The 19,294-nt window shown below is 48.8% G+C and overlaps 3 non-coding genes across 3 annotated transcripts; 2 read left to right on the top strand and 1 right to left on the bottom strand.

The window, feature by feature from the left end:
- TRNAA-UGC (transfer RNA alanine (anticodon UGC)) lies at positions 1–72 on the top strand. The gene has a single exon. It is a non-coding gene; the product is annotated as a tRNA-Ala (tRNA).
- A 3,387-nt stretch (positions 73–3,459) lies between these two features.
- TRNAA-CGC (transfer RNA alanine (anticodon CGC)) lies at positions 3,460–3,531 on the bottom strand. Its single transcript has one exon. It is a non-coding gene; the product is annotated as a tRNA-Ala (tRNA).
- A 9,605-nt stretch (positions 3,532–13,136) lies between these two features.
- TRNAA-CGC (transfer RNA alanine (anticodon CGC)) lies at positions 13,137–13,208 on the top strand. The gene has a single exon. It is a non-coding gene; the product is annotated as a tRNA-Ala (tRNA).
- The last annotated feature ends 6,086 nt before the right edge of the window (positions 13,209–19,294 follow it).

Genomic DNA, 19,294 nt, shown 5'->3' on the forward strand with positions numbered 1-19,294 from the left:
GGGGGTGTAGCTCAGAGGTAGAGCGCTCGCTTTGCATGCGAGAAGTCCCGGGTTCGAACCCCGGCATCTCCACGAGACTTTTCTTTTTTCAGTTTCTGCGTCTGTGCCTCTACAGTGTTTTTATTTTTTTTCCTTCTCCAACGCGCACGGTTTTCTGAGTCATCAATGCGTGCAGGGAGGTTACGTAAAGTCAACTAACGGAACCAGTACTGTAGTTACATAAGGGCTGTCGTATAGCATAGTAAAACACCAATTAAAGAACGCGTTACGACGTTTTCAGTTTCGTACGAAGCACACGGAAGAAACGCTTACCGTCAGCCAAATTCTCGTCGTGAACGTCATGCTCTGCATAAAGTTAAGGAAAAAGAAGCTGTTTCAGAATGCTCTTTGGTATTTACATTCGTTCAGAAGGATTAAAACACTACAAAAATGTGTTCAGTTCTCACCGTTGACTGACATACGTTACATTGTGTAATCCAGAGAACGCAGCTGTTCGACGGAGTCTCGGAGCCGTTTTCGTGCGGCAGAGGGGGCCGGCGAGCGGCGGTTTGCTGGGTGTATATCGAATGCCAATCGAAGAAGTTCGAGCTACTTACCCTTTCTTAAAGTCCCGAATCTTGACTTCGAACTGTAATTATCGTGATTATAAGATATCGCATACCTTACGATACCTACTCGAATGAAAAAAATTCTCATGCTGTGCTCTTCATCCTGTATATAATCCATAATTTCTGTTTCTCATGTCGCGATTTAAAGGCGGGACCTGTGCGAGTCAGCTAAGGCTTTACTCAGCAGCAGTGTCAGTGTGTAACGTCACAAACTAGCTCCTCATCCAGGCTGTCGGTGACAACGGACAAGCGGCAGGGGTGAAGAATAATCGCTCGAGAGCGGATGGTTACGCACGAAAAAAATCGGTTTTTGGAGCCTATACCAGGCACTACGATTGTCATCTAAGCGATTTAGACATTTTCATCGGGCGAGGAAGAAAGGGGCTTGCGGCGAGCCTTTCCTCCTCTCTGGCTTGTGCGAACCGTCGCGTGCGGCGGAACGATTTGGAGATAATTTTCGCTTGTCCTTTGTGAAATTTACGCCATGTCACTTCATACAAGGTCGTCGGGAATCACTGCATAGCCTTTAGCTGCAGCGGTAACTACACGCGGTGTGCGGAAATTTATCTCGGCTGCGCAAACGTATGCGACGCGCATCATCAGCCCCTATCGGGGCCCCAATCCACCAAATTCCACCTCGTTGACTCTTACATCTCCTCTAGACATTGCTCTCAATCTTTCGCCGTTATTGAACGACACACATTGAAGTTTGCCTAGTTATCAACCATGAAACCTTCCCCCAACATTCCCGAATTTGCACGTAAATTTACTGGAAAGGTTGAAATTGACACACATACTCTGAACATTGCCTACACGTTCTCCCCCATGTTTTATCCAAATACTTAACAAGCTACTCGTTTAGCTCGTCGAGGTCGTCCTCGGGGAAGTCTATCTTGCCTCGTGGAACGCATGAAAATAGGCACAAAACGAGTGTTCAGTAATTACTTTCAATAATTGCAATTAAGCCGGAAATGTTATACCATTTTCAAACATCGTGCCACATATGACCAACGTATTTACTTATTGTGAACTTGGTATCATGCACAAATATCATGGAACACTCGGAAACAGCGAATAACGGCCAACAGGGGCTTTCAAGCAAATGCTGAAGCAATTTTAGAATTTGACAACACGCATTCAACTTCGTATTTTGATTGGTGATAAAGTTTTCCTTATTTTTAACAAATTCGATCTTGGCGCAAGTTGCATTGCTGTCAGGATGGCGAGCTAAATTCTGCGCCGTTCGTAAAATCCTCCTAAAACGCTCATTACCGCTTGGACGCATAATTAACTGCGAAGGCTGTCATTAACCCACGCACTTCTTACTTCTCCTACAGCTTGCCCAAGCCATTCGCCTTATCGCCGCAAGATACGAACAATGTACCTTGTTTAAGTCACCGAAGGCACCGGGTAAATCGATTGTGAACCTGATATTGCACATGAAAGTAAGGAGAGAACGATGGTATAGTATTTATTTCCAACGCTCATAATTATGCAGGCAGGCTAACCTTTCTCTGCACGTTACGCTTAACATGCCCACTGTTTTCACAATATGTAAACTTGGTGTGACGTACAGTTCTCTAGAGACGCCGGGATAGATGGCTCATATTTACTTTTGAGCACTTGTTTAAGGATTTTTTTGCAGAGGCTGTAATGACGCCCTTGACAGGTTCCGACGTATCACGCAGAACGTTAGTTTTGTGCCATTCTGAGTTATTTTAGAGCATTGGGCAAACTTCCTGCGTGGTTCCTGCGTGCAAGGGCTGTAACTAAATGACGCCCTTAAAATGTTGCCACGCATCACGCATAATATGCCTCCCATTGCCTCGGAACGTTATCCTTAATTGTGCCGTGCAGAGTTCATTTAGAAGATTCGGAGAACTTCCTCCGTGGTTCGTATAAAATGCGCCTGTGAAGCTTTCGGTACACGGCACGCGTAACATGGCCCCTTTTCTCTAAAAATATATAATTGTTGCCACGCTTGCTTCTTTCGGACAAGCGTAGTAATTCTTGTGAGCTCTTCATTTGCGCCGCTAAACAGGAAAAAAAAACGAAGATAAATTAGGAATTGAGATCTAGCTAGTAATGAACGAAACAATTTAATAAATATTTCTAGGTATTACCGTTAACATTCCTAAAACTATGTGGTTCTCACAGGACGCCGTAAAACACCCATATAGCGCGTTTCAACGCTTCTAGTCGCACTGACCCCTTCGCTGTGAAACCACGAAGAGCAATGTTGGAAGCAGCGTGGATATTTAGCAGCATAATTATTTTCCTGGTAGGAGCTGCCCATACGAATGGAAGTGAAGGTTAGTTTGCTAAATTCCTATAATGCTCTTTCCCGTGTATTATCGACGTTCGCCAAAAAATTAGGAAAATTACGAATTGATAAAAACCGGAGCACGCCCGGGCCAACAACACGGATTTAGTAAAATGAAAATTTTAGCAAGTCAGACGTAAAGAACAGCTTAAAAGGCAGCTGGAAGATGAGGGCGACTCAAGTCTGGCAACGAGAAATCGGGACACGGAAGCAGACGTTGGGAGGGCTTCTTCGGCATCGCCGGGAAGGGTGGGGCGAGGGACTCAGGTCGCTGCTGAGCCCCCCTGTAGTCGGCGTCTGTGGCACAACTGCTTGCTAATTTAAAACTGACTTCTTATTTTTTTTCAGACGTCTATATTTTCAGTTCAGCTCAGTGTTCTACTCTGTAATGAATAAAATGTAACTCTTCCTGCTATGCATGGCCTGCAAAATCCCGCATTCCTTCGTCATTCGGTGACACTTTTCTAGAAAGCATGATAAAAAATGCCTTTAGTAGAACCACAAAGCAAAAAAAAAGAGACCTTTAAATGGAGGTGCCGGGGTTTGAACCCGGGACTTCTCACATGCGAAGCGAGCGCTCCACCACTGAGCTACACCCCCGGGGTGGGTTCAAACGCCTCCGCTTCTGAATTTGTACGGGCCACGGATGCTTAGCGTATGCAACCAAAGCTACCTATGCCGTATGTGTAGAGACGTGGTTGTGTCTTCAAGGGCCGAGCATTCTTTAAGACAAGTGGTGCTGAAAATGTTCAGACATGACTTCTCGGAATACGGCACGGGGCTGCGACTATTGCCATCTCGGAGGTCACCCTATAAGAAGTCGCAGCTGCCCGTTTACTGTGTATCCGAGTCCAACGAGGTGTCTCGCTAGTATTGAAAATCATCTTTGTCATCCCTGATCACATTGGATGGGAGTTGGAATACGTGACCGTTCTGTTCATAGCTTGATATTTGTTCTGCAGGTACGTATGCGTATGTGATGAAACTATTTTGCTTTTTTATGCCTGAATGGTGACGAATGTAGCAGATAATATTGTTACGTGAAAATAAACCAGGCATAAACTATTTGAATGCTACATTTACAAGTATCACAAACACTAGCCAAGATTGAAGCCTTGCTTGCTTGCTTCCTATACCATGGCGCGTACGCACTATGGGGGATTGGCCATGAAGCTGGCGGTTACACGGAAAACGGTTATAAGAAAATGGGCGCTTGTGAAAGGAGAGCACGCTTGAAGGCAATAAATATTAATAAGTTTTTTTGGAAATTTAAAATATAATAAATAATAAATCATCAAATTAACGTAAGTTTGGGTCTTGTAAAATAATAAATAAAAGTGTGCAGCTTGCACAAGTGGTGCAAGGCTGGAGTCAACTGCGGAGCTCGTGATCACCAAGATTTTTCGTGGCTTGTCTAAGTTGTTTGTAGGTTTGCGAGGCTATGGTAGGTTTTGCTAAGTTGTTGCTGGGCTTGGCTTAGTCGTTTCTAGGTATTGCGAGGTTATGGTAGGCTTGCCCAAGTTGTTTCTAGGTTATGCTAGGTTTGGCTAGGTTGTTGTCTCCGCGGGCTTGACGCTTGATATTTTCGAGCAGTCGTAGGCCGGGATCGCTTTGTCGGCGACGTCGAGCGTTCGGAGCCGCAAGTTCGGCGCGGTGTTCCGGATCAGCTCGGCGGCGAAGCGTTGCTTCTCTCTTGGCAGTAGAGGCGCCTTTCCTTGTAAGCCGCTTCTGCGGGCGTTCGGACTTTCTTCGGTCTTCCCACGGCGCAAGCAAGTACGCTCGGAGTAGAGGAGGCGAGAGGTGTGTCGCCGCGCCGGATGTTCCGAGCTTTCACTCACCTGTGAGGTCACGACTCTGGCCTACGCGCGTGGGGTGCGAGCAGGTTACGTGGCTCGGTACTCTCGCAGGTTGTTGCTAGACAACGCGAGGCGGCGCGCAGCTGGGCGCAGTTTAGTGGTTACGCTCCACGGCGGAACTGAAAGCTTAAACAGCTCCGCTGTTAATAAATCAGTAAATTAACTAGGTATTGTCCTTGTGTTACCAAGGATGTTGTATACGGCCCTGAATACGTTCCTGTGGCTAAAGCCCAAACCATCTGCCCCAAAGGAGAGAAGGTTTTCAGCATTTGTAGCAATGCCTAATTTTAGGAATGGAATTTCGTAGTATTTCTCTCTCTGGGTTGCGAATTGGCGGTAAGTTAATAAAAATGATCAATGGTTTCCGGTTCTCTGCAGAAATGACATAGAGGGGAACACGCAAGACCAGACCTGTGTAGCCAGTCCACGTAAGCACATGGCACGTCGTCTTCTTCATCCAGTGGCCGCTCTCTTCTTCTACGAGTGTCAAGTACCAGAACCCCCTAGTGGCAGAAGCGCGATGTCGGCACGTCTAAGGTGCCGCCTCAGAGGAAGGGTAGTAAACATTCAACCGCGAAACGTGGAGGACGTCACGGGACAACAGGTCAGAAGACGTAGCGATACTTCCGGGTTCGATGTAGTACGTGACGTAGGCAATTTATTGAAGGACATGATAATGGCCTGTGCGTCGAAAAATAAACTTTTGAGAAATCCGTCACGACGGCTTGGGGACCAACGAAGGATGGAGGTATACCCAGGGAAAAACGTGCGTCGCAACGGCATTGCAGTCGTAAGGGCGCTTCTGGTTTGGTTGAAAAGTAGAAAGCAGTAAGAGCAAGCTAACACGCATGGTCAGCGGGGCAGCTTTGCGTGTATATTCACTGGCCGAGGCTGTAGCTAAAGGGAGGAACGTATCAAACGGCAAATTTTCCCACGTCCAGTCAAAATATAACAGAGGGAATAACCAGCAATATCGTGCAGGGTAGAATTGCAGGCGAATGTCACATATGGCAAGGCAAGGCCCCAATGACAATGGTCGGCCGACACGTACTTGACAGCATTTCGGCGAGTGTCCGGTTCAAGCGCTCGGTAAGCCCGTTAGTATGCGGATGGCACGATGTGGTTAGCTTGCGGTGGGTGGAGCAGTAGCACAGAATATCGTTGATGGCTTTCCAAAAGAAAGGAAGGTACGGCCTCGGTCCCTCAGTGGTTGATGTGGCGCACCATGCAATAAACAGCGTCACGGAAGATAAATTCCGGTACACCTGCAGCGCAGCTGGTCGGAAGCGCTCGACATTGCGCAGAACGTCGTGTAATCGCTAGCGTCGGCAACCCACTAGTTTCCAGAAGCATATGTTGGAGAAAGACCGAGAAGGTCTAAGCCGACACGGAAGAAGGCCTCAATTGGGACATCGATGGCTACAAATAATCAGCAAGGAGCATGGGCAGTTTCTAGCGGCGTTGAGAGAGCTCGCTGCCACTGACGTAACGCCGCATTTAGCGGGTAAGGCCACGGCAATAGAAGTGGTGGCACACGCAGTCGTATGTGCGAGACGCACCAAGGCATGGAGGAAGGAAACAAGAGGAGGGAGCATACCGCAACGCGACTGAAGCAGAAATATGCTGGGCGAGTGCTGGCCCAACACGTGAAATCAGGTCAAAGTGCCTGGTTGGTTTTAGTGTTCCCGCTCCGCGGGCAGAGCCACGATAGGGCAACTGAACACGCACGCACCGAATAAAAACTACTGGCATAGCTACCGGGAACCAAACGTCCCAGCAAATCTCGATTCTTGCTACGAGATCTCGGCGCAACAGGTCACGTGTTGGGCCATCACTGTGGCTTCACGGTGCGTTCGCTTGCCAAGGCTGGCTGCGTGACATAATGCTCCCTTCTATATTTTTCCTTCCTCCATGCACCAAGGTGACCGGCGGTTGGGGTGTCTTGAAGCTCGAGGAGAACTGTGGGGCGCAGATAGACGAGTTGATACGACCAGCAGGAAGTCGAGACCATCAGGGCACACACTACGCCGATATAAGTTGCTGTCCTTGAGGTGAACATGAGCACGAAGGCCTCTCTGGGTGATGACTCGAGGCGCTCTATGAGCAGTCTCAAGTTGGCACCACGACGACGCTGCCCATCACCGATGTGTAGAATCTGAGAAACGAAAATGACGCATTCGATCATTTCACTGTCTTAAGTGTGGGTCAGCCACAGGATAGAGAGGGGAAACAAATGGCGTCATGGTGCAAGCGTGCTGTCTTGTAGGTAATTGGGTATGAGTACTCTTGTACGTATGTGCAAAGGCCAAGTGGGCCAGTCGGCATGTAGAGTCTCCCTAATGCATAAGCATTCTTTGGCGACTACTCCAGCCCCGTCACGCGATAAGTGTAATGCCTTGTGTCTGCACAAAAATGCGAAATTTGCAAATTTAAGACATTTATTCGTTATAATAGTATCTATGTAGATGCTTTATAAACGGTAAAGAACTATTTAAATAAAAAAATTAATGAATAGAGAATAGCCATAGAGATACACAGGGCTCGTTAGTAAATACATGGGGAAGCTTATAGAAGAGGTGGGCCAACTTAAGTTTGAGGGTGAGTCAACTTGAAATTTGCGGTTGGGTCAACCTGAAATCTGGAGGTTGGCCGACTGATATGTGGGGGTGGGCCAACTTGAAATTTCGGTGTGTAGGCCAACTTAAATTTGGGGGTCGGCCAGCTTGAAGTTTTCAAGTCGGCCAATTTGAAATTTGCAGGTGTGCCAACTTGAAATGTGGAGTGCGCCAACTGAAATTTGAAGCTGGGCCAACTTAAGTAAGAGGGTGGGCCAACTTAAAAATTTGGGGGTGGTTCAACTTCCAATTTGGACATGGGCCAAATTTAGGGATCGGCCCACTTTAATTTGGGGGTGAGGCCAAGTTTAAATCTGAGAGTGAGCGAACTGAACTTTTGGTGTGGACCAACTTAAATATATTGGTGGGTCAACTTGTAATTTGGGGCTGCACCAAATTGAATAGAGGTGGGGGGATGCAAATGAAATTCGGAGGTGGGCGAACTTGAAATCTGGGGGTGGGCCAAGCAAATTTGGAGGTGGGCCAATTTAAATAAGCGCGTATGCTTGCTTAGAAAACTTTAATAGAGTTTCTGCATTCTCTTTTAACGAAGCGAGCCAACAATTGGCATGGTGGTTGGTGACTACCATGAGCTCTTCCGAATTACCATGAGTTCCGAACTACCATGAGTTCTTCCGAATTTTTATGGGCCAAATGTCGCAAAAGCCCCCGGTTGTGCCGCAAAAGCCCACTGCGACGGTTGTGCCTCCCTTCACCACGAAGAGGAGGTCTGCTGATCCCGGATCTGCAGAGGCCACACTTCAACCCGTAGTTTCCCTCGATCTTCGAAGTTCGTGTCTCCCGGAGCCACGTACACAGATCCGCCGAACCCAGGTCGTGAGAACTGCCATTTTTATCCCACCACAGCCACCAGTTTGTTTGCCTTAGGGTGGCGTTTGGGCAATGAATCCACCAAGCCAGTCGACTGCTACGTCAGGTTATAAGACAAAAGGAAAAAATGGTCTATTGGCTTAGTTACACGGCTTCAGTTACGGAAGCCCCCCCCCCCCCCCCCCCCCACTCATGTAGCAGGAAACGTCCGAGTTCCCATCAGGACCCTCTGTCCCACTACTCGAAAAGTCGCCGCTTTCAATACCGTCGTCCTCCCTACAGCAAATCATAATCGTCGGATCTGTTGCGATAGAACGTCACAACACTAAGCCGTAACCCTGCCTCCGAAGCCCAAAGGTTGGGCATATGCGACAGGAAAGCAACCTGCGAATGCAAGGTCGCCGTCGTTGTTTGGTAGCATTGGATGCCCCCCCCCCCCCCCCCCCTTCATCCTTAGCTGAGGCTGCTAGGTAATGGTGGGGTGGTGGCCTTTTTTTGGAGCCCGTCCAGAGTCGATGTCCACGCTGCGTTGACAACGCTGCGTTGACACGCTGCGTTGTAATAACGCTGCGTTGCGTTATTACAAAGGTAAGTGCTGAAGCTTCTCCAATGCTGTTGCGTGGGGTTGGGGCACGGATAGTTACAGTAGTCGAGAGGGTATTATGACATATCTTATTTTGTTATAGCGCAAGCTTGACAAGGACAAAAAAAAAGGCACATCAGAAACACACAGCGCTGTGTGTGTCTGATGTGCCTTCTTTTGTCCTTGTCAAGCTTGTGCTATAACAAAATAAGATATGCCGTACCAACAAGCCCCTATTGCTATCCTCATCGGTATTATGACGGCGCAATGGAAAGGTCCAAACAACTTTCTCGCGCCGTCTTTTTTCTGCTACGCTCCTGCTGTAGACGCCATGGACCGGGCGATAACAGCGTTTTTCACACTTCACATGTTTTACCCGTTAAGGTCATGACGTTTTGGCAGTGCCAAGTCCCAGCCACATCCGCACGAATTATAAACCCTCCATTGCTTCAAGTATTCCACATGCCTGTGTTACTGGGTTTTCACTTATGTTCAACACACACCTTGACCGCCTTTCGGCGGTTCTCTATGTCTTTCGCGGAGCCTGACTGCAGTTGAATTCGATGCCGTTATCGATGCCGTAGAATTGCTATCCTTAGGCATCTTGTGGACGCTACCGGAATACAGTCCGACCTGGAAAGAATCTGAGCTGGGAACGACTTCCCTCTCCCAAGGTCTGCCTAAGATGTTCGGAGCTTCGTTCGGCAACTCTCTTATTTTCGACAATTCGTAAAAACTTTTGCAGTCGTAGCGAGGCAACTTACTGTTCTTCTCTGTGTTCACTTTTCGCGTGTTGGGGCTGGAGTACTCGCCAAATGCTCACGAATTAAGGATATCCTACATGCCGACTCGCGCCTTGGGCGCTTGGACCTATGGACAAGAATACTCGTACTCGGTTGCCTACAAGACAGGATGGTTGCACTATGACCCCCTTTGTTTATTCGGTGGCCGACCCACCCTTAAGACAGCGAAATGACCGAATGCGTATTTTTCGTTTCTCAGATTCTACACATCGGTGATGGGCAGCGTCGTTGTGGTGCCAACTTGAGACTGCTTATAGAGCGCCTCGAGTCATCACCCAGAGAGGCCTTCGTGCGCATGTTCACCTCAAGAACAGCATCTTATATCGGGGTAATGTGTGCCCTGATTGTCCCGACTTCCTGCTGGTCGTACCAACTCGTCTATCTGCGCCCCACAGTTCTCCGCGAGCTCCACCACGCCCAACTGCTGGTCACATTGGAGCATGGAGGAAGGAAAATATAGGAGGGAACATTGCGTAACGCAGCCAGCCTTGGAAAGCGAACGCACCGTGAAGCCACAGTGATGGCCCAACACGTGACCTGTTGCGCCGAGATCTCGTAGCAAGAATCGACATTTGCTGACACGTTTGGTTCCCGGTAGCTATGCCAGTAGTTTTTATTCGGTGCGCGCGTGTTCAGTTGCCCTATCGTGGCTCTGCCCGCGGAGCGGGAACACTAAAACCAACCACGCACTTTGACCTGCTTTCACGTGTTGGGTCACCACTGGCCCAGCATATTTCGGCTTCAGTCGCGTTGTGGTATGCTCCCTCCTCTTGTTTCCTTCCTCCATGCCTTGGTGCGTCTCGCACATACGACTGCGTGCGCCACCACTTCTATTGCCGTGGCCTTGCCCGCTCAGTGCGGCGTTACGTCAGTGGCTGCGAGCTCTCTCAGCGCCGCTAGAAACCGTCTATGCTCCTTGCTGGTTATCTGTAGCCATCGACGTCCCAACTGAGGCCTGCTTCCGGGTCGGCTTGGACCTTCTCGGTCTTTTTCCAACATACGCATCTAGAAACGAGTGGGTTGCCGCCGCTACCGATTACGCGACGCCCTGCGCAATGTCGAGCGCTACCAACGAGCTGCGCTGCAGACATGGCGGAATTCCTCCTCCGTGACGTGGTTTTAGTGCATGGTGCCCCGCATCAACTACTGATTGACAGAGGCTGTACCTTCCTTTTGAAAGTCGTCAACGATATTCTGCGCTGCTGCTCCACCCACCACATGCTAACCACATCCTGTCATGCGCAGACTGACGGGCTTACCAAAAGCTTGTACGGCACACTCACTGAATTGCTTTCCGAGTACGTGTCGGCTGACGACTGTGATTGTAAACTTGCCTTACCATATGTTACATTCGCCTACAATTCTTCCCTTCACGATATTGCTGGTTACTCCCCCTTTAACCTTTGTCTGGACGTGGGTGGGTAGACGTGGGTAGCTTGCTCCTACGGCTGTCTGCTTCTCAACAAAACGAGAAGCGCCCTTACGACGGCAGTGCCGTGGCGAGACACGCTTTGGTCCCCATCCCGTCTCGTGGGGATTTCTCAAAGGCAGCTTTCTCGACACACAGGCCTATATCACGTCCTTCAACAAGTTACTTACGTCACTAACGAGATCGAACTCGGAAGTGTTGCTACGCCTTCTGTCCTGTTGTCCCGTGACGTCGTCCACGTTTCGCGGCTGAAGTTTTCCTACCCTTCCTCTGATGCAGCTCCTTGCACGCGCCGAGATTGCGCTTCTGCCACCAGGGGGTTTGTTCTACGTGACACTCGTAAAAGACGACAGCGGTCACTGGATGAAGACGATGACGTGCCTTGTGCCTGCACACATAACAGCAACTAGATATCGAAAATATTCAATTAATTGAGATGTCATTGAATAATGAATAACATGTACAGAATGTCAGCATTTACAGTTTCCGCGGAAGATTCAGTGATGTCCATCAAGACAATCAGAAGTAGTGATCACGAGATTATACAATACAATACAATACGTTTATATAACATCATTCGGATTTTGGGTGCGCCGGCAAAAGACCAATGAGAAGGCTTGACGATGCCGAAACACCCCACAGAGGCTTTGCAGTGGTGCACGAGAACATACAAAGAAACATCGTGAAAACTTTTTCAGATAACAACACAAGACAACAAAGTTGGCCTTGTTAGCTATATGTGCACCAATTCAGATTCTCTGTTTAATAAATGCGGGAGAGTGTAGCAGAACATTTGATTACCATGATAAGTACAGGTCTTAAGTACAAACCATTTCAAACTAATTCGTGTTGAGCCCTTAGGCTCTTTGCGTTCTAATGTGGACAGCTGTAAGATAAAACAGTTATTTTTCATAGCACGTGCTTTATACCATCGTTGGAGTAAAATGTCGTACAACTAGGTAAGGCGGGTTTTACCAAATGCCTTAAAGATCGACTCAGTGTGTTCTAGTCGTGGCGCATTCACAACATTTTGAATAACTTTCTTTTGAAACATATGTAAGCGGTTGGTATTGGTAAAAGATGCCGAAAGCAATGATTACCAAGACAAGAAAAGAGTACATTGTACATTTACTATGCAGTGCTGTCGTGTCCCTCCATTAGACCTATATTTACGCAGGACTGGTCTGTGTCCATACTGCCAAGAAACAGAATCCCTGAATGTTATTTTTTGTTATGTCGCTGATACAAGTTATTAAGATAAAGACGTCTAGAAATTCCACTTGCTCAATTAGGGTTAATCTTATCATAAGAAATAATACTATCTTTCGGTGCGTCAGTTATAGGTGTCAGCCACAGGGACATGTTTGATGCCGTTTGCGGTTACATATAATCAACAAAACGAATAACCTTTCGAATGTTATTTTATTATTTGTTTCCTTCTGTGTTTTTTTAACGAATGTGGAATACTCTAAAATATTAAGTCAATGTTTCCGCACACATTTCTTGGCAAACCCCAGTGTGGGGCATGAGCCATAATATATGGCCATCATCGTCATCATCTTTTCTCGCGGACTGGCTTTTCCAATTTGGCTAGTGCTTGCGATACTCGTAAATGTACCATGAAAATAGTTTCTGCCTAGTTTATTTCCCCGCAACAATATCACCGCGACATTCGTCATCATTCAGGCATAACAAAGCAAAATCTTTTCATTACATACACATACGTACCTTCAGGACAAATGTCAAGCTACGAACAGAACGGTCACGTATTCCAACTCACACCCAATGTGATCAGGGATTAAAACGGTGACTGTCGATACTAGCGAGACGTCTTGTGCGACTCGCATACACAGTAAGCGGGCAGCTGCGACTTTCTATATGGTGACCTCTGAGATGGCAATACTCGCGACGCCGCGCTGTATTCCGAGAAGCCATGAGTGAACATTTTCAGCACCATTTGTCCTCAAGAATGCACGGTGCTTCGACACAACCACATCTTTACACATGCGGCATACGTAGCTTTAGTAGCATACGCTAAGCATCCATGGCCCGTATAAATTCAGAAGCGGAAGCGTAGCAACCAGTCTCGGGGGTGTAGCTCAGTGGTAGAGCGCTCGCTTCGCATCTGAGAAGTCCCGGGTTCAAACCCCGGCACCTCCATTTATGGACGTTTTTTTTTCCTTACGCCGTTCTACTGAAGGCATTTTTCATATCGCTTTTCTGAAAACTGCCGCTCAATGACGAAGGAACGTGGAATTTCACAGGCCATGTGTAGCATGAAGAGGGACTGAACGTTTATTTTCTGAAAGGGTAATCGAATCAGAACCCCGTTCACCCTAGATGGGCTGATTCCTTATTCGAATAACCCTCTGGCTTGGGCTGCCTCCTTGGCCCGGGCGACGAGACTGCGTTGGTAATTCAGGTAATCAGAGAAAAACTTGGCCTCCCACGTTTCAGTTGTATGAATCTGCGGTGAGTCAGGGCGTTTTTCTTGTGCTTCTATGGAGCGGCATTCTTTGGAGTCGTCTCGTGGAGCTTGTGAGGTAGGGTCTGCGGTTGGGTCACGTAGTGGGCAATCCTGGACAATGTGTTGCAGGGTTTCTGGGACGTCGCAATAGGGACATGTGTATGGGTACTGCGTATGATATAGTATGTGCATGATTATTCTGTGTACGTAGGCGTTTGTCTGTGGGCGGCGGAGGATGACTTCTTCCTCTTTGCTCAGATTCCTGTGTGGTGAAGCGTACGTTCTTCTACTGCCTCGATGGTGTTGCAGAAGTTCTGAGTACTTTAGGGCGATGTCATCAATCTTGGTGGCCGGCCTAGTGTGGGACGGCAAGAAAGCCCGGATGGTATGCTCGCGGACAGCAGCGTGTGCCGCCTCATTTCCTGCCTTTCGCTGATGGCCGGGAAACCAGTCGATGTGGGTGTCAACGGGGAGCGGGGCGCGTGGGATGTGATTTCGAAGTACTTTGAGTGTGGTTTCTGATATGCGTCCTTTTAGATAGTTGCGAGCAGCTGCTTGGGAGTCTGTTAGGATTACTACTACTTCAGGGCAAGTAGTTATTGTCAGAGCGATTGCCATTTCCTGTGCAGTCTCGGGGGCTTTTGCTCGGATAGTGAAAGCTGCGAGTTCTTTGCCTTGGTGATGCGCAAGGCTTAGGGCAAAGGCGTTTCGTTCAATATACCGGGCAGCATCGTTGTACCTCGTATCAGGGTCTCTCGCGTATTTCTTGCTGTATGCGCAGATTCTGCTTTGCTGACGCTCCTGATGGTAAGTTGCGTGCATATTGCGCGGTATACTCGCAACGCAGATACAGTGCCGGACTGCAGGTGGGATTCTTGCTTTCTGGTCTCTGTCTGCAATGTAGCTTTCACTGTAGTTGAGGTAGCGTAAAACTGCACGTCAGGTGGGGGTGAGCTTGAGTCGCTTTAGTTGGCTGATTTTATGAGCCTCGACAAGCTATTCCCACGTATTGTGGACGCCGAGCTTGAGTAGTTTCTCCGTTTACTGCCAAGGGTAGGGAGGGTCAAGGGTACTTTGATTGCCTTTCGAATCACAACTTTGAGTATCTTGATTTCAGCCGGCTTCAGCGTCAAGTAGGGAGTTCCGTAGGTGATACGGCTAGTTAGAAGAGCTTGAATTATGCTTAGTGTGTCGTGCTCCTTGCGTCCGCTTTTTTTGGTTTGTGATCGTCTTGACGAGATGCCTAACTTGTGACATTTTGCATTGGAGACGCGGGAGAGTGGCCGCCCCTGATCTGTCCTTGTGGATGTGAAGTCCGAGTACGCGAAGAGAGCCGACTGTAGGGATCTTGGTTCCGTTGAGCGAGACGTAGGATCGGGTTCGATATAACCGGGTGGTCTTCCTCGTGTCCGTGCTCTCAGGACGAGAAGCTCCGACTTTTCGAATGCGCATTGAAGACCGCAGCCTCGGAGGTATCTTTCGATAGTATCGACGGCTTGTAGATTGCGTTCTTGTTGTCCAGGAGTAGGTGCTTTGGTGCAGAACGTGATGTCGTCGGCGTAAAAGGCACGGCATAGGTTTGGGATGGCGTTCAGTTGTTTCGGTAGCTTGATCATTGCGATATTTAAGAAGGAGGGGTGAAATAGCTGATCCTTCTGGGGTTCCTTTGTTCGGTAGCCGAAATTTATCGCTGCGGAGGTTGCAGACGCCTACTGTTGCTGTTCAGTGTGTCAAAAAGCTGATGGTAGTTGTAGATCCGGGCTCCCCAGCCTGCAACTTCGATGTGGCGGAGAATGACTTTGGGGCTCACGTTGTCGAATGTGCGCTTTACGTCGATTGCCAGGATTGACAATTTTCGTCTGTGATCGAGGTAACCAAGCAAGTTTTCTTTGAGGAGCAGGAGTAGGTCCTGCGTGGACAGATGCTGTCGGAATCCGAACATGGTGTGCGGCAAGTGTCCGTTGTCCTCGAGGTATGGTGTTAACCGGTCGTGCACCATGTGCTCGAGGAGTCTGCGCACGCAGGATGGGAGGAAAATGGGGTGGAGGTTTTCGATGCGAAGGGGTTTGTTGGGTTTGGGGATCATGGTGACCTCCGAATGTTTCCAGGCTGCTAGTAGGTCCCCCTTCTCTCAGAAGTCGTTGTAGTACTGTAGCAGTGCTGTAGTGGCAAATTGCGGGAGGTTTCGTAGGAGCTCATGAGTTATTCTGTCCTTGCCGGGACTTGTGTTTCTAGTGTGTTTGCTAAGGCTGCGTAGAGCTCTGCCTGGGTGAATGGTCTATCGAGATCTGGGTTCGGTGCGTCCTCGTACATCTTTCCGCTCGCTAATGAAGTGGGCTTGTCGCTGCTAAGTTTTTGCTAAAGCTCACGAAGATCATGCTCCGATGAAGCGTGATTGTGGATCAGTCTGCGCAGATCTTGCCTCTGTTGCGTGTTGGTGTGAGCATCTAAGAGAGCGCGTAGGAGACGCTAGGTTTTTTTGGTGCTGAGTGTCCCTTGTATGCTGTCAGAAAAAGGTGTGCGAATTTGGCCTGCTAAAATGCTCCACGTAATCTTGGGTCTTTATGGTGAGAAGGGCGATTCCTTGATTATGTTTCCTATTGAGCTTTTGTCTCTTCTACCTCTTCATGAGGCTTGTTTTGGCCTCCCAGAGTTGAAGGAAATGCGGGTTGACTGCTGGGGTGTTGGTACTTAGTTGGATGCTCTGGGTGTGATAAAAAGGCCCTTGAGCCTATGGTCGATGTCGTCAATTGTGTTGCCGCTGAGGGTGTCTCTCAAGCACTTCCAGTCTTTAGTCGAGCAACTCCACTCTTGGTCGGTTTCCGGTTATGTGCGATGTCATGTTGCATAGGGTGGTGGTCGCTTCCTAGCGTCTCCGAAAGTCGCCTCCACTCGGCCCAGTGGACGTTGGCTGTGAACGTAAGATCCGGGTTTGTGCCGCCGGAGACACTGTTCCCGACTCTCGTGGCCTGCAGTGGGTCGTTCCAGAGGGTCAGCTTGTGTTGTTGAGCAGTGTCGTGCACTGGGCCTCCCTTCTTGGTGGTGTTTGCATAAGCCTATGCTGTATGTAAGGCGTTGAAATCTCCCATTATGACAACTTGATGACCTTTCGTGTATTTCCTGAGTTCACCGACTAAGTTGTCGAATTCAGGGAGTTGATCAAGAGGAAGGCTCTATATTCTGGCGGTAAAGAGGCTTTGCTACATTTTCGGTCTGGTATGATCTCCAATAGGGCGTGCTCGATGAGGATGTCTACTATTTCGGGTTCTTGCGTTGTGAGAGTTTTCTTGGTTAGGATAGCTGTGCGTTGAGTTTGTGTATGAGCGATGTATACTTAAAATCGGACGTCGTGTGTATTGGTTTCCTGTAGGGCAATTACATCAGGGTGGTCCGGTTTGACGAGTTCTTGTAGGTTTGCATACCAGGGACGGAAGGATCGCCAGTTCCATTGCCAGATGCACAGAGTTTCTTGCGGGCTCCTTGTTGTGGTTTTAGGTGTCGCCATCATTAGGCTCTTCAGTTTCACAGGCAGCTTCATGGTTGGGTGAGATCGAGCGGGAGGCATTGCGACTGTTCGTGCGAGCCTTCTTTCTACCCTGCTTGGTGGTGTTGTGAGGCTGTCGAGGTAGGACTTGGTGACGTAATTGTTCGTTGCGTGTGCTATGAAATTGTGGACCTGGGCTGTTAGGCCAGTGACCTGGCTTGTGAGAGTGGCGATTTGATTTGCGAGGGTAGTGACTTAGGTCTTAAGAGTGGCAATCTTCTCGTCGATAGGCTTGCTGGTGTTTTCAATCAGGGCGAGGATGTTCTTTGTGAAGACATCTTCAAAACCCTGGAGGTGCTTTTAAACTCTAGCTTCAATCGCGGAATCATCTGCCTCCGTGGTTAGCGTTGTAGATGCTTGCTTGCTTCTATGTTCATATTTTTTGAATCTTTGGAATAGCCTGTCTATGAGGCTTTGTTGATTTTGGAGCTTGTTCTCGAGGGCTCTTACGGCTACCGCTTCTGCCGATCCGACGCTGGCACTCCCAGAGCTGCCGGCGACATCGGCGTAATTCACGCGTTTTCTGGAACGCGACCACGATCTTGATCGTGATCTTGACGTGAGTCTGCTACGTGGGTCTGCTTCACGGGGGTGGTGCTACTCGAATCGTTACTTGAGTTGGCGGCGCATCCATTGGCAGTGCCTAGTTCAGGGAGGAGGAGGAACTTTATTTGCTCTAATTGGTTAGAGATTAGCGGTGGCAGATGTGGTCGGCCGTATTCACGGTCTTCTTCCCCATCTGCGCAGGGTCGACGCCCCTATTCCAGGGCACTGCTGAGGGTGGCTACTCGGTGAGCGTGCCTTAGTAGTCGATGCTGGACTTTCGGGTCGCTGCTGGAGGGCACCCTCTCCCACTGCTCCGCACTCTGGTCTTTTATTTGAAGGAGTTGTTGATTCTGAACGCATCCCCATGTAACGTGATATAAGGTGGGCTTGGCGCCACACCAGGGGCAATGGGTGGGAAACATCTTGCTTAGTGCGTTTAGATTTGGGTATGTTCCTGTTTGCAGCCTCCTCCAAGAGGTTGCTTCATGCTGACTTAGGCTGTTGTGGGGTGTAGGGTATTTGATTCGGACCCCCTTACAGTAATTCAGAACGTCTGAGTAGCTTTGGTTGACTGGTATGGATTCCTCAGGGTTGGTGCATGTGGCCGCTCGGTTTGTGTGCGCTCGAGCTGCCTTGTCCGCCCTTAGGTTCCCTTCTATTCCAGCGTGTCCCGGTACCCAGAAAACTGTATGCCTGACTTTGTTGTTAGCCCTGCAGGAGCGGAGGATGTGAAGCGGTCTGCGTCCTATTCTGCCGTTCATGTAATTCCGACACGTAGCATGCGAGTCGGTGAGTATTGTTAAAGACCTTTCCGATCGGTAGCCGTCCACTGCAGCTAGAGCTACGGCTATTTCCTCAGCTTCCGTTACCGAGCAGTCCTTCAGTGACGCGCTGCTGATCTCTTTGTAGTCCTGGCTTATTACTATCGCAGCTGTCTTTACTATGTATGTGCCTCTTTTCTTGGCGTATACTGCAGCATCTGTGTATACTGTTGTGTTTTTGTGGCCAGGTACTTTTCGACATATTTCGCCCTTGCGTCCCTTCGCGCCGTGTGGGGGTTTGGGTATATGTTTTGGGGTAGGGGGCTAACAGTGTATGTTTTCCGATATTCATCAGGAATCCCCTCCATTCTTTGGGTTTCTTTGATTGATTCCGCGAAGCCTAGCCTAGTCTCATGAGCTGTGCGATACTTTGGGCTTCTTTTACTTCTTTGAAAGCCTTGCTTAAACCAAGTGCCTTTAGTTTCTCTGTCGATGTATTGTTCGGCAGGTGAAGTGCTATTTTGTATGCTTTGTCGCAAAATGGTGCCTGCTTTTGGTATTTCCTGCTTGGTGCAGTTGAAGTACGGAAGAGAGTATGCGATCCTGCTGACCACCAGGTTGCCAACCAGCTTAAGTGTGTCTCCTTCTTTCATCCCATATCTCTTTTGTGACACCCGCGTGATCATGCGTGCTATTTGGGTTGTTGACTGCTTGAGTGTTTTCAGCGTGTGGGTGCAGCGCTGGTTGGATAGCACCCACATTCCAAGGATCCTGATTTGTTGGCTTTCCGGTATCGGCTGCCCCTTTAGCCGCATGTTAAGGCTTTCTTTGCTTTTCTTGCCGCGTGTAATTCTCAAGAGCTCTGATTTCTCCGTTGAGCACTCAAGGCCTCTTTCCCCGACGTATTCTTCCAGACAAGTGGCTGCTT

This window comes from Dermacentor albipictus, chromosome 2 (assembly GCF_038994185.2).
Source record: "Dermacentor albipictus isolate Rhodes 1998 colony chromosome 2, USDA_Dalb.pri_finalv2, whole genome shotgun sequence".
NCBI lineage: Eukaryota > Metazoa > Arthropoda > Arachnida > Ixodida > Ixodidae > Dermacentor > Dermacentor albipictus.